At 43.3% G+C, this 26,397-nt stretch overlaps 2 long non-coding RNA genes across 4 annotated transcripts in view; one reads left to right on the top strand and one right to left on the bottom strand.

The window, feature by feature from the left end:
• Positions 1-7,296: 7,296 nt before the first annotated feature.
• On the bottom strand, positions 7,297-10,291 carry LOC147350105 (uncharacterized). Its single transcript, XR_015149172.1, has 3 exons — positions 10,038-10,291; positions 7,592-7,713; positions 7,297-7,496 (listed from the first exon to the last, which is right to left on the bottom strand). It is a non-coding gene; the product is annotated as an uncharacterized LOC147350105 (long non-coding RNA).
• LOC147350104 (uncharacterized) overlaps positions 8,046-26,397 on the top strand; it is a 28,974-nt gene continuing 10,622 nt past the window's right edge. The window contains exon 1 of one of the 3 annotated variants that reach the window (XR_015149171.1): positions 8,046-9,778. This is a non-coding gene — a long non-coding RNA (uncharacterized LOC147350104). The remainder of the gene's footprint in view (positions 9,779-26,397) is intronic. The other 2 variants (XR_015149169.1, XR_015149170.1) reach the window with 2 other exon arrangements.

Below are 26,397 nucleotides of genomic sequence, written 5' to 3'. Positions count from 1 at the left end.
AGACCCTTGAGTAAATTATTTAACTCTAAGCCTCAGTTCTCTCATCTGTAAAAGGGCTCAGTAACCCAGTGTCAGAGCCCAGGAGGATTACTTGGAAATCACGTAGCATTTCTCCCATCCTTTGCATGTGTTTCTCTGTGCTTAGTTGCTCAGTCCTCTTTGTAATCCCATGGACAGAAGAGCCTGGAGGACTACAGTCCATGGGATTTCCCAGGCAAGAATACTGGAGTGGGTTGCCATTTCCTTCTCCAGGAGATCTTCCTCACCCAGGGATCGAACCCCACTTTCTTTACACACAAAAAAGACCCTCAACTAAGTTAAGAAATTTAACATGGATTGGACACAGCTTAAAAGAGAAAGGGAAATTCTCCAGAAAGCCCTTCATGGAAGATCTAGTTCTTCCCGATGGTTCTGAAGGATCTCAAGAGTATCGACTGTACCTCAGTTAATATTTAGGCTACAGTTTATTAGTTATTTAAATGTCCTCTGCCTTAGGCTTTACACAACAAAAAGTATAATGCAGTTACTTGCACTTTGGTGACTTTAAGGTCTAAGAAAGTCTTAAATGGAATATTAAGTCCTGCCAGTAAGTGTGTATAAAAGTAGGGTTGATATACACAAATGTCTGGATGGTACTGTTTGTGTGAAAGTCGCTCATTCGTGTCCAACTCTTGGCAACCCCATGGACTATACAGTCCATGGAATTCCCCAGGCCAGAATACTGGAGTGGGTAGCCTTTCCCTTCTCCAGGGGATCTTCCCAACCCAGGGATCGAACCCAGGTCTCCCGCATTATAGGTGGATTCTTTACCATCTGAGCTATCAGGGAAGCCCTGGTACTGTTTGGGGGCTGCTTTTCTTGAGGAAACCTTGGGAAAATGCTGTGTCTGGCCACCTGGCACTGGGCTTGTCCCCAGTACTATGGTCTGGGCCCTTCCTGGCTGAAGAGACACGGGGATGGGGCTCATGTGTGGCGGTTTCTGTGAACTGGCTGGTGCGCCTACAGGCTGGTTGGCCCCTGGAGGTGCCCACTCTTGGTTTTCAGTTCTGGGAGGACTGGCAGAGGGAAGACAAGTAGCACTAGGGGGATTTGGGGGCAGCAGCCTCTGCCCAGTAGTCCGGAGGTATGTCTTGTCTTAACAGCAGACAACCTGAGTCGAGCCTACTTTCCATATGTCAGCCCTAGGTACGACAGCTGTCAGGACTCTTCTTTGCTAAGTCCTTGCGCTTTTGTGAATACTACAGTCTAGATGCCTGGCTCTGGCCCTCACCCTTCACGGCGCAGACAAGCCCGTGGCCATGGCCTCAGAGAAACCAGCCTTAGGGAGCCTCCTTCACTGTAAGATGGTCTTCAGCCTACAAGGTAGACTCTTATCACAATCTCCTTCATGTGTTTCTTCAACTGTATTTCTTTTCTCGGTGGGCTGTGTTGTGTGGCTTAGTTAGAGGAATATTAGTTTCCTGAGTAGGGAATTGAACCCTGGACCTCTGGCATTGAACCACTGGACCAAGCCAGGGAATTCCCTTTAACTGTATTTCCTTAGAGGAGATGCTGAGATAAGCGCTAGACTATTGATATTATGTGTAGAATAGATAACTAACGAGAACCAACTGTCTAGCACAGGGAACTCTCCTCAGAACTCTGTTCTGTGTTGAAGGAAATCAGAAGAAAGAGGAGATTTAGGTACACGTATAGCTGATTCACTTCGCTGCACAGCAGAAACTAATACAACACTGTAAACAACTATACGCCCATCAAAATTAATTTATAAAAGAGATATGTCAGCACTAGAATTCCACCTGTGATGGTATAGGAAAGGTTTGTGTGTTAGTTTTTGTTTTAGCCTGATTTCCTTTGCCTCTTTTTAGAAGCTTTTTTTTTTTTTTTAGGAAGCGCCCCCTCTCCCAACCCTGAGTCAAAATAAAAAGCCTCAGACTGAGCCCATCAAGTGTGAGGTCATTTCCAGTTTTAATCCTGCGAAGAATGAGGCTGATCCACCCGTGCCAACCTCCAGACCTGACCCTTTGCCCTGGTGGCCCACTTCAGGGACCACAGTACTTGTCACGTGAAGGCCTTTAATGAGCTGCAGAAACTGATCAGAGGAAGCTGTCGACAGCAGCTTGGAGGGTTTTCTGAGGCTCCCATTTCTCCATACCACATTTGTCCTCTTCACTCATATCTCATTGATATAATATCCTCATATCCATATCAAGCATCTGCCAAAAACACTGACACCATGTCCAACCATGGGAGTGTGCTTCCAATTTTGAAGGGTTTATACGCTTTTAAAACTCTTGGACTTCCCTGGTGGATCAGTGGATTAGAATCCACCTGCCAATGCAGGGGACCCGGTTTCGATCCCTAGTTGGGGAAGATCCCGCGTATCGTGGAGCACCTAAGCCCGTGCACCACAGCTACTGAGCCTGTGCTCTAGAGCCTGGGCATCGCAGCTACCGAGTCCACACACACTGGAGCCTGTGCTCCATAATAAGAGAAGCCACCACGATGAGAAGGCCGCACACCACAGCTACAGAGTAGCCCCTGCTTGCCGCAACTAGAGAGAAAAGCCCATGCAGCAAGGAAGACCCGGCACAGCCAGAAATAAAGACACAAATTTAAAAAGACAATAAAACTCATTCTCCTTTTTCTAGGCCTTACAGGGGGAGTTGGTGGAAGTGCAAGGATAAATGAAATCCCATTTTTTGCTTATTCATCCAGCCCCGGGGGGGGTCTGTGCAGGTGGCTGTGGGAAAGTTTGGACTACAATTTACTCCAGTTTGCAGGGAGCTGTAGCCAGGACTGTGAGCCCCACGGTAAATGCCAGCGCTGGGGAGAAGCCACAAAGCGCTAATGGCCCATTGTTGGTGCCTGTCACGTGGTCTCCTTGGGGGCCAGGCCCTCTCTAGACAGAGGCCTGGCTCTTGGTAGCAGCCTCTCAGCTGTCACTGGCAGGGACTCCTGGGGACACAGGCGCTTCTGTGTCCCCTCCTCGCCCTCCCCCGCCACGGGCTGAGAGACTGACCCGGAATCAGCACAGCTTTCTACTCGAACCTTTTGTGCCTGAACAATGGTTAACTATGGCTCTCCGCGAACCCTAGAGTCAGCTCCTTTCACAGTGGGATTTCCTTCCCTGTGGGTTTTCCCAGCTGTCTTTGTCTGAGGTCGTGTTTAACAGATGTCTGTGGGCTTGGAGAGCCTTCTGAGAAGCCAGTGACAATGAGACCTGGGGGTCCTTCCGGGAAAACTGTGACCGAGGCCCTTCAGGGTTCAGCTGAGGCTCATAAATGTATAACCCTCAGTTGCTCAGTTGTGTCTGACTCTGTGTGACACCATGGACTGTAGCCCACCAGGCTCCTCTGTCCATGGGATTCTCCAGGCAAGAATACTGTAGTGGGTTGCCATGCCCTCCTTCAGGGAATCTTCCAGACCTGGGGATCGAACCCATGTCTCTTAAGTCTCCTGCATTGGCAGTTGGGTTCCTTACCACTAGCGCCACCAACCTGGGAAGCCCCCTACTAAGGGTAGCAGACCACTTTCAGGGAGATTCAGGAGATGGCTTCTGGTGCAGTGGGATGGAGATAGAAATCAAATTCCGAGAATTCCTCTTTTGGAGGCCTCCCACAGCTTATAAAGAACTCTGCAAGCATGTGCAATATGAAACTGCAGAGTAAGAGTATTGTCTTTTTAACCAACACAATGAATTTGATATATCCCAAATAGTCATCCTTCAGAAGTGTTCCCCAGGAATCAGTGAACTCATTTCGACTGTAGTTTCACAGTTTCACACATAATTCAAACTCCTCCTTTGGAATTATTTCCCTAGAGAATCAATTTCATAATTAATAGTGAAACTATTGTAAACCATCCAAAGGGCTAATAATGGATCATGAGTAAGTAAAGAATCTCATAGGGTCATTAAAATATTGTTCATAGAGACCATGAGACCATGCTTATGGTACTATGTGAAGTTAGAAAGGAATATGTAATATATATTAGTGATTTCAAGTTTATAAGAAAAAGTAAACCAAAGAAAAGCAATGTTAAAGAATGTTCAAACTACTGCACAATTGCACTCTTTTCACGCGCTAGCAAAGTAATGCTCAAAATTCTCCAAGCCAGGCTTCAACAGTACATGTATCAAGAACTTTCAGATGTTCAAGCTGAATTGAGAAAAGGCAGAGGAACCAGAGATCAAATTGCCAATGCCCACGGGATCATAGAAAAAGCAAGAGAGTTCCAGTAAAACATCTACTTCTGCTTTATTGACTATGCCAAAGCCTTTGACTGTGTGGATCACAATAAACTGTGGAAAGTTCTTTAAGAGATGGGAATACCAGACCACCTGACCTACCTCCTGAGAAATCTGTATGCAGGTCAAGAAGCAATAGTTAGAACTGGACATGGAACAATGAACTGGTTCTAAATTGGGAAAGGAGTATGTCAAGGCTATATATTGTCACCCTGTTTATTTAACTTACATGCAGAGTACATCATGAGAAAAGCCAGGCTAGAGGAAGCACAGGCTGGAATCAAGATGACTGGGAGAAATACCAATAACCTTAGATATGCAAATAACACCACCCTTATCGCAAAACGCAAAGAGGAACTAAGGACCCTCTTGATGAAGGTGAAAGGGGAGAGTGAAAACGCTGGTTTAAAACTCAACATTCAAAAAATTAAGATCATGGCATCTGGTCCCATCACTTCATGGCAAATAGATGGGGAAACAATGGAAACAGTGACAGACTTTCTTTTCTTAGGCTCCAAAATCACTGAAGATGGTGACTGCAGCCTAGAAATTAAAATATGCTTGCTCCTTGGAAGAAAAGCTATGACCAATATAGACAGCATATTAAAAAGCAGAGACATTACTTTGCTAAAAAAGGTCCATCTAGTCAAAGCTATAGTTTTTCCAGTAGTCATGTATGGATATGAGAGTTGGACCATAAAGAAAGCTGAGTGCCCAAGAATTGATGCTTTTGAACTGTGGTGTTGGAGAAGACTCTTGAGGGCTCCTTGAACTGCAAGGAGTTCAAACAAGTCCATCCTAAAGGAAATCAGTCCTGAATATTCATTGGAAGGACTGATGCTAAAGCTGAAGCTCCAATCTTTGGCCACCTGATGTGAAGAGTTGACTCATTTGAAAAGACCCTGATGCTGGAAAAGATTGAAGGCAGGAGGAAAAGGGGATGACAGAGGATAATATAGTTGGATGGCATCACCGACTTGATGGACATGAGTTTGAGCAAGCCTAGGGAGTTGGTGATAGACAGGGAAGCCAATTCATAGGGTCTCAGTCAGACACAACTGAGTGGCTGAATAGAACTGAATTGAAAGTAAATGTAAAGGAAAGGAAGAAAATCCTCCCCCAAAGAGTAGTTGTGTTAAGCCAGTGGAATTATAGATGATTAATTTACTTTTTCATTTCCCAAGTTTTCAGCTGTGTGATTATGTACCTATGTAATAAAAAAGTATAATTTTTAAAAAGTTCTATGAAAATTGTAGCCTGGGAAAGATTAGTTTAATAGGCTTAGGAGAAAATTAGTCTGATTAATTTATAATTGCACCTTACTTTGGGTAAAAATCGCTATTATGCGGTTAATCACCTCTTCTGATTCTTTGCCTATTTCTAAAAATCAGATCTACTTTTAAAATTGGTGGTAAAATTTGCCACCACCAGATATTTCTATGAGAGCATGGATTCTTGCCCATTTTGTTCAGTGACATATTCCCAGGTCTTGAATGGTGCTTGCTTGTAATGGGACTCAGTGCGTATTTGCCTAATGAATGAACGGTCTGTAGGTTGTGAAATGAGCTGGAATGTAGGACTGAGAAAGGGGCTGTAGAATGAGAAGGAAAATCAAAGACAAGAATTGCAGGAAACGCTTTGCGGGAGTCAGCTAGATGCACCTGCCGGGCTCGCCCAGACCCTCGGGTCCCCTCTGCGTCCCTGCGTGCTCTCCCATCTCCATTATGCTTTTGTTTCTCAAGGCTCAACACCTGCTACTCTTCTTGGAGAACTACTCTCGATCTGCTGGAGCTGATTTGCCTGTCAACGAAGAGCAAGGGCAGTGCCAGGAAATTCTTTCCCCCAAGAAGCTCTGTGCCCTTGACGATGATTGCCCCTGCCTCAACTCCCATTCCCTTGTGGATTTGGCTGAAACTGTGACTTTGCTGAAACATGACCCAAGACACCAATAATCCAGCAATGGCAAGAAAACATCACATCCATGAGCTGCTTCTTAGGCACCAGGCTCAGCTGCAATGTGTGTCACAGTATCTCATTGAAATAGGGACTGCCTCTGCTGCCATTTTCACTTGAGGCAACAGAGACATAGTGTGGCTAAATAACTTGCCTCTGCATTGGAAGATCTCATCCCACCTTGACTTGGACATTTTCGACTGTCTTCCTTGAAAGGCCTGGAACTCCTCTTCCTGGTCCTTTTCCTGGTGGGAAGACAGACCTGTAAGAAAGCAGCAAAGACCAATCAAGGAGTGGAAAGGTTAGGAGCTGAATGGAGAGTGTGGACAGATGGGTCACTCCAGCTCCGTGTGGATAGAACAAGCACAGAATCAGATAGAGTCACCAAGAAAGCCCCCACGTTTGTCAACATGAAGAGAAGAGGCAATGTTTGAGAGCCTGTTCCAGGCTTGGGTGCCACTGGCATGCTGAGTAGATGACGAAGACCAGGCTCCTATAGATGCTTCACTTGTGTCTTCATGGACAGTCCTTGGTCTGGTACCAGGAGACATATCTTTGGGTCTTTAAGGAGCTAAAACTGAAGTAAACATGTGACACTTGGTGTTTGTCTCCACTGGTAAGGTCGTTTTGCTTGTGGAAGTGGGAATATTTAAATGCAGAGCTATATTAAAACCTTCTTTTGGTTTAGCAGGGGATTATGCCTGGTCACTATTTGTTGGGTTAATGAGTGGATGAATGGGTGAATGTGAATGACAGAACAATGAGGACAACATTCCTGAAGGTGCAATCCAATTCAACACATGAGGACTCGTACGGTGAGGGAGTCATCAGCTGTGTAAGGGATAAATGCAAAGGTAAAGGAAGGGAATTAGATGAGTCTCAACAGGACTATCAGAGAAGGCAATGGCACCCCACTCCAGTACTCTTGCCTGGAAAATCCCATGGACGGAGGGGCCTGGTAGGCTGCAGTCCATGGAGTCGCTAGGAGTCGGACACGACTGAGCGACTTCCCTTTCACTTTTCATTTTCATCCATTAGAGAAGGAAATGGCAACCCACTCCAATGTTCTTGCCTGGAGAATCCCAGGGACGGGGGAGCCTGGTGGGCTGCCGTCCGTGGGGTTGCACAGAGTTGGACACGACTGAAGTGACTTAGCAGCAGCAGCGGCAGCAGCAACAGGACTATGAGCCCAGGTAGACCAGGTGAGAGTCCCAAGTGGCAGCAGGTGAAGAGTTCCAGAGGTTCAAAGAAAAACAGGTTACACCCACGCGGCAGGGAAATCAGGAAAGTCAACCTAAAGGAAGGAGAAATCAAAAACTAAGATCGGTCAAAAAACAAAAGTTTTCACAATTGTGGTGGATTTGAACCAATCTAGTTATCTATTCTTGCCTGATTCTTCAGAGGCTGGGAACTGCCCTGGGCAGACAGGATGGTCTTGAATGTCAATCAAACAGTAGCAGCTTCAGTCACACCTTCCTCCTGGAGATGCTTTTGTCATTGGGCTTAATTACCTGTTTGAATTAGAAGAGTCTTTAGTCTGGATGGGAGAGGAGAGAAGTTTGGGGGAGAATGGATACATGTATATGTTTGGCTGAGTCCCTTGGCTGTTCACCTGAAACCATCACAATATTGTAAATCAGCTACTGTTTTGTTCAGTCACCAAGTTGTGTCGGACTCTTTGTGACCCCATGGACTATAGCCCCTCAGGCTCCTCTGTTCTCCACTATCTCCTGGAGTTTGCTCAAATTCATGGCCATACCCCAATAAAAAATAAAAAGTTCAGGTTAAAAAAAAAGAGAATAGCCTTTGAAGGTATAAAAGGGTATGGACTGATAACAGTTCAGGCTGCAAATGTAACCTTGGCAAATGTTAGGAGGAATAAATTGAATATTACTCTGTGCCCAATTAAGCACAGAATAACAGTGTGAAAATGGAAATTTATCAGCAGCTGGATAGCTTCATTGCAAGTTAACGACACAGCTGTGCGTGGTGGATCATGTGTTCCAAAAATGGCTGACTACCGCAGCATGGCCCGTCCCACATGCATTTTGGTGAGGGGTAACCTTCCTGCTTCCCATCAAGAGGGGCAGTGTATTTCACCACACCCTGGGAATCGGGCTGGGCCCTGTGGCTGCGGAATCCTGCTGATTCCCACTGATTCCATCAGTGGCTGTGGAATCCTGCTGTCGCAGTTCAAAGCATAGACCTTCACTGGCCTGGCAGCTTCTGCTTCCTGCCCTTGGAAATGCTCACAGCTGTAGTGCTCCCTGGAGACCCGGCCACCAGACTCAGGGAAGTCCAAGTCACGCGGAGAGGCTCATGTAGGTCAGTAGCCCAGCTGAGCCATGGTCGCGGTGGCCTGTGTGAGTGGACCTCAGAAGACATCTGGCCCAGCGAGTCCTGGGGCAACTGTAGCCCCCAGCTAACATGGTATGAGGCTGCAGCTTCATGAGAGACGCTGAGCAAGAACCACTCATCCCACTCAACTCACAGAGCCGTGAGACTTAACAGTCAATTGTTACTTACGATGTTAGGTTTTGAAGTGGTTTATTTGGTTGGTGCAAAAGTAATCGCGGTTTTGAAATGTGAATTTTAAATCACTGTAACTAGGCTCAAACACATCTTTATTCATCAAAAAAGGAACCATTACAATCAACACACTTCTGCCAACAAGAAATAAATTGGTTTATCCCTGTAATGTACAAATCCGAGCCTCGGGATTTGTTGAACTCTGGGAAGGCATTCTCTGCTTCTTGCTGGTTGGGGAAGCATTTTCCCTGCAAGATGTTGTCTACATGCTTGAAGAAGTGGTAGTCGGTTGGTGAGAGGTCAGGGGAGTGTGGTGGGAAGGCAAAACTCCGTAGCCCAACTTGTTCAACTTTTGAAGCGTTGGTTGTGTGACACGTGGGTGACGTTGCCATGGAGAAGAATTGGGTCCATTCTGTTGATCAATGCTGGCTACAGGTGTTGCGGTTTTGGGTGCATCTCACTGATTTCCTGAGCACACTTCTCAGATGTAATGTTTCAATGGGGATCAGAAAGCTGAAGAGGATCAGCAGCAGACCACCAGACAGTGACCATGACCATTTTCTGGTGCAAATTTGGCTTTGGGAAGTGCTTTGGAGCTTCTTCTTGGCCCCACCACTGAGCTGGTCATCACTGGTTGTCATATAAAACCCACTTTTTGTCGCACATCAGAATCCAATCAAGAAATGGTTTGTTGTTGCTGCGTAGAATGAGAAGATGGCACTTCAAAAAGCCAATCTTTTTGATTTGTCGTCAGCTCATGAGGCACCCACTTGTCAAGCTTTTTTACCTTTCCAATTCGCTTCAAACGCCAAATGACTGTAGAATGGTCCACATTGAGTTCTTCAGCAACTTCGTGTGTAGTAGTAAGAGGATCAGCTTCGATGATCGCTCTCAGTTTGTCGTTGACAACTTCTGATGGCTGGAAGAATAGGGCTGGCCACTCTGCTCCTTATCGTCAAGATTCTTGTCTCCTTTGCAAAACTTCTTGAACCATCACTGCAGTGTACCGTCGTTAGCAGTTCCTGGGCCGAATGCACTGTGGATGTTGTGAGTTGTTGCTGCTGTTTTATGACCCATTTTGAAGTCAAATAAGAAAAGTGCTTGACTTTGTTTTTTGTCTAACATCAATTCCCTAGTCTAAAATAAGCATAAAGTAAATAGCAAGTAATGTCAGCAAAAAAGCATAAAGCGAGAAATGTGCATTAAAAAGATGTATAACATAGCCAGATTTTTTTTTTTAAGAATGTATTCCAATATCAAACAGCAAAGTTCAACAATGCAAAACCGCAATTACTTTTGCACCAACCTTATATTAAAACTCAGCAATGGATATTTGGAACACCAAGATGAGAGGCTAGACTATGGGTCAAGGAGAGCTGTCCGTGCAGGCCTATGCTTGTGAAGGGGATGGGGTGGTGGAATGTGAGCGGTCAAGGGACATCTGACCCCACAGAGGGCAGGACACCCCAGGATAAATGCCTGGTGTGAAGGTGGCTGAGGGGGCAGGAGGCTGGATTCTGGCTGTTACCTAGAACCTCAGCTTTGTTGCCTGTGTGCTTCCCTTGTGGCTCAGCTGGTAAATAATCTGCCTGCAATGCGAGAGACCTGGGTTCAATCCCTGGGTTGGGAAGATCCCCTGGAGAAGGGAATGGCTACCCACTCCAGTATTCTGGCCTGGGGAATTCCATGAGTTGGACATGAGTGAGTGACTTTCACTCATTCACTTGTCGCCTGTAAAGTGGAGCTAAATCCTTATAGGATGTGATAAGGACTAAAGAAGGTGGTGTAAATGAAGATACATCACATTCTATGAACCTTCCCCATCATAAGGTATCATTATGATTTCCTACAGGTGGTTGGATGTTAATATTTGTTAGTATCTGAAGATGACATATCCCGGCATTCCACATGACTTGTCATGAATGGGTTTCTCCTTGGAAAGGTCTGCTCACAGAAATTACAAGAAGCAATTTTGTAAAATACTTATTTGTTTGATTGCACTTGGTCTTAGTTGCAGCACGTGGGATCTAGTTCCCTGCCCTGGAATTGAACTTGGGCCCCCTGTATTGGGAGCACAGAGTCTTAGCCACTGGACCACTAGGAAAGCCCCCTGAAATGCCTCATAGCAATTTTGTTTATCTCTTTGGCTGCACTGAGCAGCTTGTGGGATCTTAGTTCCCTGACCAGGGATCCAATCCCTGCTGTGGCCGTGAAAGTACTGAGTCCTAACCGCTGAATCACTGGGGAATTTGCAGGTCTTAAGCCATAATCACATAACCCTGTCAGCGGTCCTGTAAACTTCTCCTCATTCATTCATTCAGTTATTTGTTCACTTATTAAAGAATTACTTGAGTACCAATTATATGCCAAATAGTGTTGTTGGCACTGGGCATAAAGCAGTGAATAAAACGCAAAACCCCTTCCCTCATGGGGCCTGCAGTATCAGTGTTCATGGTAATACATGGCCAACAGTTTTAAATTACTGGGAGCAATGTGGTGTGGTGGTTACTTGCATGTGTTCGGGGCTCAGATTGACCTTGGTGCACATTTTGACTCCACCACTTAACAACTGCAAGATTGCAGGCAAATCACTTCAGCTTTCTGTGCCTCAGTTTCTCTCTCTGCAAATTCAGTATCGTCGTCATCATCATCCCTATTTCCTAGGGTTGTTATGACAGTGGAAGGAGTTAATGCATGTGAAGGATGTGGAACAGTGACACACAAAGCAAGCTGTGTTCCAGTAAATATTATTAATTGTTATTGTTATTATCATTGCTTTGTTTCAGTTGGGAAATAGCTTTGCTATATTTCTTCTTGTTTTGTGGTCAATAATAGTAAAAATAATAATAATAATAGTAACTCTCAATTCAATGTGCTGAATCTTCCTTCTTTTCTTCTTTTCTGTGGAAAGACGGACAGTAGATGGATCATGATATTCATTTACCTGCTAAAGTGGTCCATGGCATGCAAGATTGAGAAAATTGATCTAAATTAGCTCCATAAACCTACAGATTTAGCAATGGTTAGCAATGTTGGCTAATGGTTAGCTGTTAGCAATGGTTGGCTCAGTATTTGAATCTAAAGTCACCCTTTTATTGATCTCCCTGAGGATAACACCCCAGGAAGATCAAAAGGTAATCAGTGGATTTAGTGAAAGCAAGGGCAGCCTGGACCACAGGGCCCAGTGGACCCTATTCACACTGCAGTCCAGGTGGGAGTCTAGGTGCTCGGTGTCCGCTGGCCCACAGTACATAGGGTATCCTCTGGAGTTGTGACATTGAGGCCTTAGTGGATCTAGTCTAAAAGGTCAAGGAAAGTATGACTGACATACTTCCTCAAGAAATGAAGGCAGTTTTAAAAAGGAAGTAAAGTTAGACTCTCATATAAAGCTGAATGCCAAAGAATTGATGTTTTTAACTGTTGTGTTGGAGAATACTCTTGAGAGTCTCTTGGACTGCAAGGAGATCAAACCAGTCAATCATAAAGGAAATCAGTCCTGAATATTCATTGGAAGGACTGATGCTGAAGCTGAAACTCCAATCCTTTAGCCACCTGATGCAAACAGCTGACTCATTGGAAAAGACCCTGATGCTGGGAAAGATTGAAGGTGGGAGAAGGGGACAACAGAGGATGAAATGGCTCCAGGAGTTGGTGATGAACAGCGAAGCCTGGCATGCTGCAGTCCATGGGGTCACAAAGAGTTGGACACAACTGAGTGATTGAACTGAAAGTGAGACTCTAAAGGTCATGGAGCCGGCTGTATTAGCGAATAAATAGTGGAAAACTCAAGTAAGAGGCTGTCTATTATGTAAAATCCCAAGGCAAGCAGCTCAGAGTGGTTATGGCATCAACATTGTTATCAGGTGTGTGGGTTCCTTTTTCTTCTACCACCTGCAGAGTGGGGCCTCGTTTCTCAATGTTTACCTCTAGATACAAAATGACTGCTGGCACTCCAGCGATCATGTCCCCATTCCAGGCAGGAATAAGGAAGCATAGAGGGAAGCAACCAAAAGCGCCTTTACTAGCTGAGTCAGTCCCTCTTTTAGAAACTTTTCCAGGGACTCTGTCAGTGGTCTCATTGACCATTTTAGACTGGAGAAACTGTCCCCAGGGTGCTGTGTTGGGAAGAACTGTGCTGAACCTTCTGTGATGAGGTTGAAGACTTCAGGGGGGGCTGCAATGAAAGCCCTATGTTGACTGACACTTTGCCCTCTAAGCTCCTTTGAAGTCAAAACCCATCAGATAAAATACAAAATATCTGATGCACTTAATTATCATGACACTTCAGGTTTTCAAAGTGGGGAATCTTTTCTCTGATTTCAAATAAAAATCATACATATTTAAACAGTCTTTGCTTTTCCTCCTTCTCTCGTTTCCTCCCACCCATCCTCCTACCTCATCTCCAAACCTGAATTCCTGGATTAATTTTTAATAAAGACAGTTTAGGGAAGAATTTTAGCTTCAATAATTTTTTAAAGTTGCTGTAATTCAATAGTGAGTTGCTTTATACGTTCCACCCCTGGCATTTCAGATTATGTATTGTGAGAGTTCTTTGTGTGAATTTTATAACATGAAGCCAGAAAAGCTAGTGGTTCTTCTGAATGAGCCCAGGACTTTCAAGTTCTGATCCTGATGAAGTCAATCCCTTTATTTATTCAATTAGAATTTATGTAAACTTTATCGCTGAGAGAATTTGAGGTAATTTACAAAATTAAGCATGATTAAAAATAAAAGTGTTAGGCTTAAAAACAAAACGGATTTTTGAAACGCAATTATTTTCCGTTTCTCTGACTTACGAAAAGGAAAACACAAGCTGATGCTTCTTGGACATCATACTGTGTTGAAATGTAATGAATATTTGCCAAGTGCTTTGAGATCTACCCTGAAAATTATTATAAGCTTCAAGTGTCATTGTTATTCTTCCCTGGTGGCTCAGACAGTAAAGAATCTGCCTGCAATGCAGGAGACCTGGGTTCTATCCCTGGGTTGGGAAGATGCCCTGAAGAAGGAAATGGCAACCCACTCCAGTATTCTTGTCTGGGAAATCCTATGCACCGAGGAGCCTGGTGGGCTACAGTCCATGGGGTCACAAAAGTGTCAGACATTACTGAGTGACTAACAACACTTAGCATTTACATCCTACCTCTGATTTAATGTGAGCTGTAGGCAAAATCTTTAGATTCAAGGGACAAATAACTTCTTAGTATAACAACACACCCTGGCTTTTACCCTACTCAGTAAACAATTACAGAAGTGAATACAACGTGTGCTAACATTGCAATAGACACTAAAGATGGATTTTGTTTCTTTCTTGATGATCCTTCTCATGAACACTTTGTTAAAAAAGGTGCTAATGTGACAGCCTTGAGCTGAAAGCCTGGCTGGCTCCTTAGAGAGGAGTTATTCAAGCCAACCGGTGTTTGCATTGCCCTCCTAGTATATCTTTAAATGTTCTGGGCACAAAAAAAGATCCTTTTAAGATATCATCTCTTGCTGGCACTGCAAGAATAACAACAAATGGTGTTTCCTGTGGTCATGTATGGATGTGAGAGTTGGACTGTGAAGAAGGCTGAGCGCTGAAGAATTGATGCCTTTGAACTTTTGTGTTGGAGAAGACTCTTGAGAGTCCCTTGGACTGCAAGGAGATCCAACCAGTCCATTCTGAAGGAGATCAGCCCTGGGATTTCTTTGGAAGGAATGATGCTAAAGCTGAAACTCCAGTACTTTGGCCACCTCATGCGAAGAGCTGACTCATTGGAAAAGACTCTGATGCTGGGAAGGATTGGGGGCAGGAGGAGAAGGGGATGACGGAGGATGAGATGGCTGGATGGCATCACTGACTTGATGGACGTGAGTCTGACTGAACTCCGGGAGTTGGTGATGGACAGGGAGGCCTGGCGTGCTGCGATTCATGGGGTCGCAAATTGTCGGACACGAGTGAGCGACTAATCTGATCTGATCTGATGGATGAAAAGCGTCCTACAGGAAACTGGTCCAAAGGGTCAGATTCTAGTCTCTATTTCATCACTAACTGGCTGTGAAAGTGAAAGTCATTCAGTCGTGTCTGTCTCTTTGTGACCCTATGGACCATGCAGTCCATTGAATTCTCCAGGCCAGGATACTGGAGTGGGCAGCTGTTCCCTTCTCCAGGGGATCTTCCCAACCCAGGGATCAAACCCAGGTCTCCCACATTGCAGGTGAATTCTTTACCAACTGAGCTATTGGCTATGGTGTCTTGGAAAGGTCACTTGGATCTCTCCAGATCTTATGTTTCTCATCTATGAACTGCATTGATCTCTTCTCTTCCAGCTTCATTAATTTATAAACGTATGAAATACTGAACATTATTCATTCTCTGTGAGACCCATGTGCCCCAGCATGAGAACGGTCTGGGCCATCTCTTGTTCCCTGAGATGTGACATGGTTAGTGTATTTCATGATGACAATTTGCTTCTGGTTTGTGATCAGCACGAATCAATGATTAACACTTGAGTCAGCTCAATCCTGAGGTATCTTAAATCTAGCATGTAAAAAATAACTGCCATTTGGTAAACAGGTATAAAACATACTTTAAAAATCTATTGGCAGTTCCCTGGTGGTCCAGTGGTTAAGAGTCTACCTGCTTATGCAGAGGACATGGGTTTGATCCCTGGTCCAGGAAGATCATACATGCCATGGAGCGACTAAGCCCATGGGCCACAACCACTGAGCCCATAAGCTCTAGATGCTGTGCTCTGCAACAGGAGAAGCCACCACAATGAGAAGCCCTCACCCAGCAACTAGAGAAAGCTCAAGTATAGTAGTGAAGACCAGTGGAACCAAAAATAAAAATAAAAATCTATTAATAGATGGAGGGAAGAAATGGGTGGAGATGGGGATGAAGTGGGCAGTACAGAATTGTTATTTTTTTTCATATTAGCTAATCTCTGCTTATGAAAGGCAAAACTGGTTCCTGATTAAACCACATAGACTCAACACTCAATCTGTGGATACATTTTATTGATTTTTTTAAAAAAAAAGTGAGAATGCAAATGAAGTGAGATCCTCTAGATGTAATTTGGAAAAATGAATTGGTTGTGTTTTAAATCACAGAGATTAAAAATCATCAAATGGTTTAGTCTTTGTTGTTAGTGTGTCTGTTACTGGGTTTTGGTTCCTGGAGATTACTCACAGATCGTGAGTGTTTGAGGAAGGGGGTGGATGAACTGTTGTTTATTTATTTCTTTAACCAGCGAAAAGTTTCTGTAAACATACGGCCTCCTTAAAATCTCCGTACATGTGTGCTAAGCCATTTCAGTCGTGTCTGACTCTTTGTGACCCTATGGACTGTAGCCGGCCAGGTTCCTCTGTCCATGGGATTCTCTAGGCAAGAATACTGAAGTGGGTTTCGGGGACCTCCTGCAGGGTATCTGATTAAAATTTCCAGGGCTACAAAAAAAAGCATTGGAATTTGTGGGAGATTATGGGCACACCTCCCCCTACTGGACACCATTTGAAACTGCTTACTTGTGTGGTCCCAGCTGACAAAGATGTGTCAATGGGGGATGGTGGTGGTGTTGACTCGATGTGTGTCCCGCTCTTTGTGACCCCATGAACTGTAGCATGCCAGGCTTCCCTGTCTTTCACTATCTCCCTGAGTTTGCTCAAACTCATGTCCATTGAGTCAGTGATGCCATCCAACCATCTCATCCTCTGTCGCCCCCTTCTCCTTCCCTCCATCTTTCCTAGCATCAGGGTCTTTCTTTTCCAATGAGTTGGCTTTTCTTATCAGGTGACCAAAGTATCGGAGCTTCAACTTCAGCATCAGTCCTTCCAATAAGTATCCAGGGTTGATTTCCTTTGGGATTGACTGGTTTGATTTCCTTGCCGTCCAAGGGATTCTCAAGAATCTTCTCCAGCACCATAATTTGAAAGCAATTCTTCAGCATAGAAGATTCCTGTGGAAACAGGAACCTTGGAATTCTAACTTTTGTTCAGGAGGTGGGGAGAATAATGACAGGAGTGTGTGTGTGTGTATGTTTCCTACCAGACAGGAAAAACATCATAGAAAAAGGCATGGAACTCAGCAGACACACTAATTTAATTGGAGAAGAGGTATTATGTATGACAAATCATGTGTATTCAGCTAGAGAGCTAGGTTGGAGCTAGATGTCTAAGGTTTCCCGCAACCAGCTGCAAAATGGGGAGTCGCTGAAGCTAATTGTGAGTGAAGGAATTCACTTGTTTATTTCTCTGGTTAGCAGTCATTTTTAGGCCATGCCCCATCTCCTAGCACCTGTTGGCTAAATGCTGTGCGCAAGCATTTAGATAGATCCCAATCTCATTTGGATCCTGACCTCAAGCAGCTTAGAGTCTAGTAGTTGAAATTAGATAAGTAGCTAAGGAACCATAACACAAACTAGTAACTGATGCATCACATGAAGTAAAACTAGGAAGGAAAAGGGCTCATATTCAGCAGTGGACTAGGGCAAAGTTTAATAGAAGATTGTCATATTGAAGGGGAAATTTAACTTGGCAGTGCGGATGTCCTGGAGACTGGAGTGAGAGAAGCCAGTTAGAGGTTACCAAATTTTTGTATATCATATCTTATACTGAAGATATATAATTTCATAATGAAAGTGAAAGTGCTAGTCACTCAGTCATGTCGGACTCTTTGCAACCCCATGGACTGTAAGCCCACTAGGTGCCTCTGTCCGTGGAATTCTTCAGGGAAGAATACTGGAATGGGTAGCCATTCCCTTCTCCAATGGATCTTCCAGACCTGTAGATTGAGCCTAGGTCTCCTGCATTGCAGGCAGGTTCTTTTTTTTTTTTTTTTTTTACTATTTTTATTATTATTTTCTTACTTTACTATATTGTATAGGTTTTGCCATACATCAACATGAATCCACCATGGGTGTACACGTGTTCCCCATCCTGAACCCCTCTCCCACCTCTCTCCCCATACCATCTCTCTGGGTCATCCCAGTGCATGCAGGCAGGTTCTTTACCGTCTGAGCTACCATAATGTAACAATGTAGATTACTGGTATGTATGGATGGGGCTTCCCTGGTGGCTCAGATGGTAAAGAATCTGCCTGCAGTGCAGGAGATCTGGGTTCAATTCCTGGGTCGGGAAGCTCCCCCGGAGAAGGGAATAGCTGCCCACTCCAGTAGTGTTGCCTGGAGAATTCCATGGACAGAGGAACCAGGTGGGCTACAGTTGGTGGGGTCAAAAAGAGTTAGGTGTGACCGAGCTGCTAACACTTGCACTTGCATGCGTATGGAATGAATGTGGATAAACCAACTGTGGTATATTCATAGAATGGAATACTGCTGCTGCTGCTGCTAAGTCGCTTCAGTCATGTCCGACTCTGTGCAACCCCATAGATGGTAGCCCACCAGGCTCCCCGGTCCCTGGGATTCTCCAGGCAAGAACACTGGAGTGGGTTGCCATTTCCTTCTCCAATGCATGAAAGTAAAAAGTGAAAGTGAAGTCGCTCAGTTGTGTCCGACTCCTAGCGACCCCATAGACTGCAGCCTACCAGGCTCCTCTGTCCACGGGATTTTCCAGGCAAGAGTACTGAGTGGGGTGCCATTGCCTTCTCTGAGAATGGAATACTATTCAACTATAAAAAGAAACAAACTACTGTACTGATTTATACAACAATATGGATGAATCTTCTGGACATAATTCTGACTTTATTTTTTAATTGAAGTATAGTCGACATACAATATTTAATTTCTGGTGTACCATATTCAACATTATACACATTGTGAATTGATCAGCACAAGTCCAGTTACCATCCCTCAGCACACAGAGATGTTACAGTATCGACTTTACCCCCTGTGCTGTGTGTTCTGTCTGAGTGACTTATTTATTTTTATAACTGGTGGTGTGAACCTGAATCTTCTTCACCTGTTTGACCCAACCTCTACCTCCCCTCCCTTCTAGCAGCCACCAGAGTATCTGTATCTATGAGTCTGTGATGGTTTTGCTTTGTCTTGTAGACTCCACATGTGCGTGGAATCATGTGGTATTAGTCTTTGTTTGACTTATCTCACTTAGCATAATAGGTCTACATCCATCCATGCTGTTGAAAATGGCCAAGTTTCCCTCTTTGTTATGGCCAAGTAATATTCCATTGTGTGTCTGTACCACATCTTCAGTGTCCACTCACCTGCCGATGAGCCTTTTGGTTTCTTCCATTTCTTGGCAATAATAAATAAGGCTGCAGTGAACATTGAGGTGTGTGTATCTTTTTGAATTAGTGTTTGTGTTTTTTTTTTCTGCAGGAAAATATTCAGAATTGGAATTGTTGGATTATATGGTAGTTTTAATTTCAGTCTTTTTGAGGAAGCTCCATGCGGCTTTCCATAGGAACTGCAAAAATTTACATCCCCACCAGCAGTGCACATGAGTTTCCTTTTCTCCACATCCTCACCAAGACTTCCTTGTTGTCTATTTGATAATAGATATTCTGCTAAGTGTGAGGTGATATCTCAATGTGCTTTTGATTGTATTTCCCTGATGACTAGTTGTGTTAAGCACCTTACCACGTGTCTGTTGGTCATCTGTATTTCTTTTATGGAAAAAAAGTCTATTTAGGTCCTCTGTTCATTTTTTCAGTTGGATTGTTTTCTTTTTTCTTCTTCTTTGATATTGAGTCATGTGAGTTCTTTATATTATTTAGATACTAACCCCTTATCAGAAGTATAATTTGCAAATATCTTCTCCCGTTCAGTAGGTTGCCTTTTCATTTTGTTGCTGGTTTCTGTCACTATGCAAAACTTTCTTAATTTGATATAGTCCTATTTATTTATTTCTGCTTTTGTCTCCCTTTCTTGAGCAGACAGATCCCAAAAAAAAAAAAAAAATCCTGCCAAGATCAATGCCCCTGACAATACTCTAAACAAGAGAATTTGGACAGAGAAGTGGGGAGACTATGATTCTGCTTCTTTGATGGAATTGTTTTTAAGATATGTGTGTGTTTGGCTGCACCGGGCCGTAGTTGTGGCACATGGCCTCTTTTTTAGTTACAACATTTGAACTCTTAGTTGCGGCATGTGGGATCTAGTTCCCTGACCAAGGATTGAACCTGGGCCCCTTCCTTGGGAGCTTGGAGTCTTGTCACTGGACTACCAGGGAAGTCCCTTGATGACATTCTTGAACAGACAAAATGATATTGATAGAATTCAGGTTGGTGATTGACTAGGGTGTGGGGAAGGAGGTATTGATTGAATGCTGACCAAAACAAGGAAACTCAAGGAGACACTGTGTATCCTCTCCAGGAGATAGTGAAGGACAGGGAAGCCTGGTGTGGGGCAGTCCATGGGGTTGCAGAGAGTCCAGTGCAGCTGAGCAACTGAACAACAGCAAAATTGTGGCATTGGTTACATGATTGAACACATTTATGGAATTCATTTGTTTCCACTTGAAATACATAAATTTTATTGTGTGTAAAGTATACTACAATGAAAGTGAAAGTTAGTTGCTAGGTTGTGTCTGATTCTTTGCAAACCCATGGACTGTAGCCTGCCAGGTTCCTCTGTCCGTGGAATTCTCCAGGCAAGAATACTGGAATGGGTAGCCATTCCCTTCTCCAGGGGATCTTCCCGACCCAGGGATCGAACCCAGGTCTCCTGCATAGAAGGCAGATTCTTTACCATCTGAGCCATAAATTGGGAAATGTTGAAGCATAGGAAGTTACTACGGTCAGCAAGGTACTTGTGATTTGTCACTTCTAAATTGTGTTAATTAATAATTAAGATGTAGCTTACTTTAATAAAGTAAATAAATGCACTTTAACAAAGAATTTTGACTTTATTCAAAACAAAACAAAGAGACATGGTGAACGGAATGAGTTACGCTTACATATTCCTGAAGCGTGAATGGAAAGAAGAGACTACAGGGAATAAGAAAAACAATAATGATTGGAGAATTTTCCAAAACTGATGAAAGACATGAATCTACAGGAAGCATAACACGCACAGAGTACGGATAAGTACAAAGTGTGCTCCTCCATTTATAGATGTTTATCTACCACAAAAATTTTAAAAAAGAAAAATTAATAAATTTCCACTAAATTAAGTGAATTTTAGTGGAAATAAAGAAAAACTAACAAAACTAGAAAAACTGAGACAGCCAAGTTATAATGAGTTTTTCAAAGCTTGATCAATCATTTTTCCAATTAAACTTTTCTAATTCTTCTTTGATCTGCCCAAATTTTCATCATTCTTGGTGCTTTTATTTAAAAACCAGAGTTAGGTTTTCTCTGACCACTAAAAAAATAAAAAATCACATTTTCAAATGAAGCTGGAACGAGAACTGTGAAATAGTAAAGGGAGTTGCAGTAGGTCTGAAGAGCAGTTTGATTTGCCATTTCGGTGAAAATTGAAAGAAAATTCCTTGCTAGGCAGAATTTCCCATAAAGTCATGCTCATAGAAACGAGTACAGTGAAGTTGCTTTTTTCCTTCAATATTCCAGTAAGCTCCTTATACACTAGGAAGTGTGTTGCAGAAAAGAAACTGAGATAAAAGTCCACAAGTAGGTTTGAATAAGGGAATCTTCAATGGCACCCCACTCCAGTACTCTTGCCTGGAAAATCCCGTGGACAGAAGAGCCTGTTGGGCTGCAGCTCATGGGGTCGCTAAGAGTTGAACATGAGTGAGCAACTTCACTTTCATTTTTCACTTTTCATGCGTTGGGGAAGGAAATGGCAACCCACTCCAGTGTTCTAGCCTGGAAAATCCCAGGGATGGTGGAGCCTGGTGGGCTGCCGTCTATGGGGTCGCACAGAGTCGGACATGACTTAGCAGCAGCAGCAGCAACCATGGGTTAGTGGTAATAGAAATCATTTACTTTGGACATCTGATTTTATTAACCTGTAACATTTACATAACAATCTGCTTAAGCCATGAATTCAGAGATGTTCCTCTCATGCATTCAGATTTTAGAAATACTTTTGTCTTCTATATATAGATAAGAACTAGAAGATAGAGATTAAGAGAGAGACATAAATTCAGATGCAAAACACCTTCCTTTTTTCTTGCTTGTGTTTATCCTAGTCCTTATTCATTCCTGCCATTGGCAGAGAGCCCAGAAACCACAGGTTCAGTTATGAAGCAAATTCCTTACTGATGACTCCAAGAAGGGATTTTGGTTATGTCTAAGCTGGGAGAAACGTGGTAATTTCCATTCATCTGTTCAAAAGCTCTGTGGGGATTACAGTACCAATCGAGGTCATTCAGCATTCCAAAAGAGAGACGATTGCCCCCTTTTCTCTAAAACAATTAGAACTTCAGGACACTACCTGCCTTTGAATAGATCGATCTTTTCATAAAAGTACATGAGCTACACAGACATAGAGAACAGACTTATAGTTGCCAAGGGGGTGGGAGGGTTGAGGACGGAAGGAATGGCCTTTAGGTGTTCACTTCAGTGGCTCAGTTGTGTCTGACTTTTTGTGGCCCCATGGACTGTTAGGGATTTTCAGAGGCTAACTTTATATCTATAGGCTGGATAAACAAGGTCCTACTGTATAGCACAGGGAACTCTATTCAGTATCCTGTAACAAACCACAGTAGAAAAGAATATGAAAAAGAATATATAAGTACAAATTAAAAAAAAAAAAAAGTACTTGAACTAATTTCCTGTCCCTGAAAATTGCAGCATATTTTCAGACATGTGAAGTATGCCAAAGGGAGATATTCTGAATCTTGTATGAGCAAGCTCACGTAGACTTTATACCATCACAGCTTTGAGTCAGTTTATTTACTTCCTATTTAAGAATTCCACATCCATTGCTCATCAGTTAGTGGGTCACTGTGAGAAATTTACATAATTACATTATCTCTTTGGTGGCAAGGAAGAAGAGAATCATCAGTAGGTTTTCCTCTTAAGGATAAACCCATAAAGGACTTTTCTTACTACTGTAAAGAGATCCTTGAGTTAATTGGGATCTTGGGCCAGTTTGGTAGAAGTATCTTCTTATTAATTGTTTTTCATATTTTTAGTGTTAGGGTTGTCCAGTGTCCGCTTGCATTAGTGAATGTGATTGTCTGTCTTTTTTAACACTAAGTGAATATTTTAGTGTAGTATTTTAATTCCTTTAATGATTTTTTTTCTCACTATTTTAAGGATTTTATGGTGTTTTATCTAGAGCTTGTTGTTGTTCAGTCACTAAGCTGTGTCAGATTCTCTGCAACCGTGTGGGCTGTAGCCCACCAACACCACAGTTCGAAAGCATCAATTCTTTGGCCTTCAGCCTTCTTTATGGTCCAACTCTCACATCCATTTATGACTATGGAAAATCCATAGCTTTGACTAGACAGACATTTGTCAGCAAAGTGATGTCTCTGCTTTTTAAATGTGTTGTCTAGGTTTGTCATAGCTTTTCTTTCGAGGAGCAGGCGTTTTTTAATTTCATGGCTGCTGTCATCATCCACAATGATTTTGGAACCGTCTTGATTGCTTACCACCAAAAATTTCCATTGTTTTTCAGTGCCCGTAACTTCTGCTTTCCCATACTCAGTTTCAAATAAAGTCAGTTTTCTTTGGGGGAGAACTTCAGAGCTCTCTGCTGTTTGGCAAAATCTCTGAGTCATGGTTCCAGAGCTGAAGGCAGGGACAAAAATGCTTCTCTCCAAGGACACCCTGCTTCAAGAGCAGAGTGCTGGGTAGGGGCAGGGCCTTCTGATCTTGTTAGTTTGCCTTCCTTGGTGTGGGAACTCTGACCTATGAGTAGACTGAGATGAGGGTGGTGGGAGCTCCTATATTTTTAGCCTATTGCACTTGAGCTAGAGTCTTTGCCCTCTGCATGGGTCTTGGTGGAAAAAGGCCTTGACCTCTTATCCACCCTTACTTGGAATTCAGCCTCTGCAACTTGGAATTCACCCTCTGCAACACAGTCCTGGTGGCCTGCCCCTGCCAGGAAGATACTGTAGGCATTGATTGGCAGTTGCAGGGAGAGAGATCCCCATCTTCTTGGGTGCACCCACCTGAGACAGAGCTTCCATTATGTTGAGCTGAATGGGTGGGGTGGGTTGTAGCTCAAGTGCCATGGATTCGTAATATTCTTACCAAAATTTAGTGGCTCAAGGCTTTCAACTGTGGTACTGAAGAGGACTCTTGAGAGTCTTTTGGGCTGCAAGGAAATCAAAGCAGTCAATCCAAAAAGAAATCAACCCTGAATATTCATTGGAGGGACTGATGCTGAAGTTGAAACTCCAATCTTTTGGCCACCTGATCCAAACAGCCCTCTCCCTGGAAAAGACCATGATGCTGGGAAAGATTGAAGGCAAAAGGAGAAGGAGGTGGCAGAGTATCAGATGGTTAGATAGCATCACTGAATCAATGGGTATGAGTTTGAGCAAACTCTGGGAGATAGTGGAAGACAGAGAAGCCTGGTATCCTATAATCCATGGGGTGGCAAAGATTCGAACATGACCTAGTGACTGAACAACAACAACAACATTTCCTTGGTATATTTCTTTGGTACAATTTCCTAACATTTTAAATGATTTTTTGTTTTTCAAAAAGTAATTTTCACCAGTCATGGTTGGTGCACCAGTGAGTGGGTCCATGGAGTCCATATCACCATTCTGGAAGAGCATTGCCCAATTGTCTTTTCTCTATAACATTTGAATGTTGTTTTGTTTTTTAAAAACCTCAGAACAGAAACATCTTCCTCTGTGGCATTAATTCTATCACTAACTAAGATTTGAAAATCCCTCAGTATTTCATAGCTAAATTTTACTTGATTTAGGTCAAATCATATTGGTTAAAGCAATTGTATATATAAAGAATTAAATCACAATAATGAGAAAAGTGTAAATCCCACAGCTACAGATTTATAAAGAGATTTCATTATGGCAACTGTAGATATTGTCACACATTTCCTAGTTTCTGTTTGTTGTTTAGTCTCTGTCATGTCTGACTCTTTTGTGACCCATGGACTATAGCCCCCTCTCTGTCCATGGGATTTCCCAGGCAAGAATACTGGAGTGGGTTGCGATTTCCTCCTCCAGGGGATTTTCCAGATCCAGGGATTGAACCTAAATCTCCTGCAGCCCCTGCATTGCAGGTGGATTCTTTACTGCTGAGCCACTGTGGTTTCTAATAGTGTCTATTCAGTTCAGTTCAGTTCAGTCGCTCAATCGTGTCTGACTCCTTCCGACCCCATGAATAGCAGCACTCCAGGCCTCCTTGTCCGTCACCAACTCCCGGAGTTCACTCAGACTCACGTCCATAGAGTTGGTGATGCCATCCAGCCATCTCATCCTTTGTTGTCCCCTTTTCCTCCTGTCCCCAATCCCTCCCAGCATCAGAGTCTTTTCCAATGAATCAACTCTTCACATGAGGTGGCCAAAGTACTGGAGTTTCAGCTTTAGCATCATTCTTTCCAAAGAACACCCAGGGCTGATCTCCTTTAGGATGGACTGGTTGGATCTCCCTGCAGCCCAAGGGACTTTAAAGTCTTCTCCAACACCACAGTTCAAAAGCATCAATTCTTTGGTGCTCAGCTTTCTTTACAGTCCAACTCTCGCATCCATACATGGCCACTGGAAAAACCATAGCCTTGGCTAGATGGACCTTTGTTGGCAAAGTAACGTCTCTGCTTTTCAATATGCTATCTAGGTTGGTCATAACTTTTCTTCCAAGGAGTAAGCGTCTATTAACATAATTTAAATTTAAAAAATGACCATTTTTTCTAAACTTATTAAGATGTTTGTTCTTTAGTCATGATTTATTTCTTATTCATACTTCTAAAATAATATATAGAATTCTCTCAAGTGGTAAGATGCTGCTGACATTTTCATAAAGAGTTAGACAAGACTAATCAAGACCTGGCTCCTAGTTGTTAGTTTGAGGTCAGACTAACAAAGTTATAGCTTCCCGGGTCACTCATTGGTAAAGTATTTGCTGCAATGCAAGAGACACAGGTTCAATCCCTGGGTCGGGAAAATCCCCTGGAGGAGGGCATGGCAACCCACTCCAGTGTTTTTGCCTGGAGAATCCCATGGACAAAGAGCCTGGTGGGCTACACTTCATAGGGTCACAAAGAATCGGACATGACTGACGCGACTTAGCACAAGCATTAACAAAGTTATGAAACATCAACAAATATGGAAGTGGAACTGCTTGATTTCATCTTCTGTATGAAAATGAGTCTGTGATCTCAGTGGTTTTCATGTGAGATTTAAGAAAAATGAATTTGACATTTTATGAATGCTCCAGTGAAGACCCCAAATGATGCCTGTTAGCAGCATCCTTGACATGGGATCCTGACGAGCCCCTTAGCTTTTCTAACAAATGTTAACAGTCCTCTGACCCATTTCATGTAGAGAAAGTTGTTTTTCCTATTGAGCAAAATGCCTTCATTCTTCCTTCCTTTCTTTTTATTGAAGTATCAGTTCAGTTCAGTTCAGTCACTCAGTCGTGTCTGACTCTTTGTGACCCCATGAACTGCAGCACGCCAGGCCTCCCTGTCCATCACCAACTCCCGGAGTTTGTCCAGACTCACATCCATTGAGTCAGTGATGCCATCCAGCCATCTCATCCTCTGTCATCCCCTTCTCCTCCTGCCCCCAATCCCTTCCAGCATCAGAGTCTTTTCCAATGAGTCAACTCTTTGCATGAGGTGGCCAAAGTACTGGAGTTTCAGCTTTAGCATCATTCCTTCCAA

The sequence above is a fragment of the Bos grunniens genome, chromosome 20 (assembly GCF_055505025.1).
Source record: "Bos grunniens cultivar Pamir isolate PY7600 chromosome 20, Bosgru_T2T1.0, whole genome shotgun sequence".
Lineage (NCBI taxonomy): Eukaryota > Metazoa > Chordata > Mammalia > Artiodactyla > Bovidae > Bos > Bos grunniens.
Note: the sequence above shows the minus strand (reverse complement) of the source record. Positions and strands in the feature narration are given on the sequence as shown.